The sequence below is a fragment of the Triticum dicoccoides genome, chromosome 4B (assembly GCF_002162155.2).
Source record: "Triticum dicoccoides isolate Atlit2015 ecotype Zavitan chromosome 4B, WEW_v2.0, whole genome shotgun sequence".
NCBI classification, from domain to species: Eukaryota; Viridiplantae; Streptophyta; class Magnoliopsida; order Poales; family Poaceae; genus Triticum; species Triticum dicoccoides.
In genome coordinates, this window is record NC_041387.1 from 462071570 (window position 1) to 462074656 (window position 3087).

The following is a 3087-nucleotide window of genomic DNA, read 5'->3' on the forward strand; positions in this document are numbered from 1 at the left end:
GTTGTTGGAATCGAGCTCTATCGTCGCTACCTCCGCATTTATCTTGTCACCTAAAAGACGAGTCAGATCTTCTTTTTTTTAGCCTCTTAGTCGACTACCAGCCATTTCGAAGTCCCGTTGACCACTAGCAGCTTTGGCGTCGGTTGAACATTGTCGACTGTCTGTCCTCCTTTCAAGTGTTTGACGATTTGTCTAGGTGAGTTTTTAATGCTTTTTGAACTCATTTTCCTTTTGGCAATTGAATAGAACCGAGACATTGGCGCATGGTGTAGATGAAGAGTGTAGGATCGAAAGTATGTCTAGAGGGGGGGTGATTAGACTACTTGACCAAATAAAAATCTAGCCTTTTCCCAATTTTAGTTCTTGGCAGATTTTAGCAACTTAGCACAAGTCAAGCAATCAACCTACACATGCAATTCCAAGAGTATAGCAGCGGACAATTGCATATGAAGATAAAGGGAGGAGTTTGAGGAGGCAAACGCAATGTTGACACGGAGATTTTTTATCCGTGGTTCCGATAGGTGGTGCTACCGTACATCCACGTTGATGGAGACTTCAACCCACGAAGGTAAAGGTTGCGCGAGTCCACGGAGGGCTCCACCCACGAAGGGTCCACGAAGAAGCAACCTTTTCTATCCCACCATGGTCGTCGCCCACGAATGACTTGCCTCACTCCGGTAGATCTTCATGAAGTAGGCGGTCTCCTTGCCTTTACAAACTCCTTGGTTCAACTCCACAATCTTGTCGGAGGCTCCCAAGTGACACCTAACCAATCTAGGAGACACCACTCTCCAAAAGGTAATAGATGGTGTGTTGATGATGAACTCCTTGCTCTTGTGCTTCAAATGATAGTCTCCCCAACACTCAACTCTCTCTCACAGGATTTGGATTTGGTGGAAAGAATATTTGAGTGGAAAGCAACTTGGAGAAGGCTAGAGATCAAGATTTATGTGGTAGGAATGGAATATCTTGACCTCAACAAAAGTGTAGGTGGTTCTCTCTCAAAAAATGTATGTTGGAAGTGTAGGCATGTTCTGATGGCTCTCTCCATGAATGAAGAGTGGGTGGAGGGGTATATATAGCCTCCACACAAAATCTAACCGTTACACACAATTTACCAAACTCGGTGGGACCGAATCATGAAGCTCAGTCAGACCGATTTAGTTCATAATGTGACCGTTAGGCATTTCGGTGGGATCAACATGTCAACCCGGTGGGACCGATATTGTTAGGGTTAGGGCATAACCTAATCTCGGTGAGACCGATTACACAAATTCAGTGAGACCGATTTTGGTAATAGACAAACAGAGAGTTGGTCAGGCAAACTCGGTAGGACCGATTCGCTCATCTCGGTTGAACCGAAACGTTATGAAATGGAAACAGAGAGTTTGCATTGCAATCTTGGTGGGACCGATCGCTTATCTCGGTTTGATCGAAACGTTACGAAGGGAAACAGAGAGATTACAATCCCATCTCGGTGAGACCAAGATCCCTATCGGTGAGACCAAAAAGACTAGGTTTTCTGGCAATGGCTATGTCAACTAAACTCGGTGGCGCCGGATAGAAAGTTTAGGTGGGGCCGAGTTTCACTTTTGGTTTGGGACATATGTGGATGTGAGAAAGTAGTTGAGGGTTTTTGGAGCATATCACTAAGCACTTTGAGCAAGAAACTCATTAAGCAACACCTCACCCCCTCTTGATAGTATTGGCTTTTCCTATGGACTCAATGTGATCTTGGATCACCAAAATGAAAAAATGTAGAGTCTTGTGCTTTGAGCTTGAGCCAATCCTTTTGTCCTTAGCATTTTGAGGGATCCACGTTTCTCATCCATGCGATGCCAAACATTGAGCTTTCCTGAAATATCTATCTTGAATAACATTAGCTCAATGAGCTATATGTTGTTAGGAGTTACCAAAACCACCGAGGATAGTTGCACTTTCAATCTCCCCCTTTTTGGTAATTGATGACAACATATAGATCAAAGCTTCGACAAATGATAATAAGATTGGAAAACATCGTCGCTTTGAGAAGTATGTGATAAGCAAGAGCTCCCCCTAAATTTGTGCATTATTTAAAATTTGCTTTGGACTGCAAATGCACAGTTTGTTAGGATCATGGCTTACTCTTTCATGTCACATACATCTTGGTGGAGCACTCAAAATGATAGAAGCTAAAAGCATGCACTCATCACCAAGCAAGTGAATGATCATATAAGGATATAAGAGATAATATCATCCAACAAGCATTAAGGGTAGCATATGATCAAACACATGACCGAACAAGTAAACGAGTATCTCACAAGCACACAATCAAGTAGTTCAACCAAAAACAAGAGAGATAAAAAGCAACACTCTCTCTCGAAGCCTATGATCTATACATTTTTCTCCCTCTTTGGCAACAAGTTACCAAAAAGTTCAAAGAATGCATAGTGCTAAACGACTCTCAGGCTTGGTCTTCGGGAGGTGGTGTAGAGATGACTCCAAGGATGAAAGCGTCTGTTGATGTAGCTGGAGCTGGTGGAGTGGCTGCTGGAGCTGGTGGCACTAAAGTTGTGGCTGCTGGTGCAGATGTAGTAGCTCTTGTGTTTGGAACAGGCACTACAGCAGATCTCTGACCTCTGGGCACTCTAGCAAAAGCATCGACTTGCCCTTCTTCTCCTCCACTTCCTCCTGAAGTTGCTCAACTACTGACTGGATCTCAGTTACCTTGACATCAAGATCATAGAATTTTCGCTCAGTGATCCTCTCCAAACTCTCCTGGTTTCGAGTCAGGGTGGCCAAGCCCTTCTCAATCCTCAAGGTGGAGGCAGTCAGATATCCAAGCTAATCTTGCTTGCTCTTCAAGAATATCTGAGATGCTTCTTCAACTGTTGGCATCTTTGCAGCTTTCTCTGCCCTTGCCTTCTCTCTCTTCTCATGTGCTTGCACAGATGATGGATCTTCTTCATTCATAACAACAGTGTTGTCCTCAAAGTCTGGCTTGAGGGGTAGATGCTACTTGTCCAACAAATATGTGCCTGTGCCCATCTTGGAGTTGATGAGCACCTGAATCTGTGGAGCATACCCACAAGATCTCTTCTGATCTGC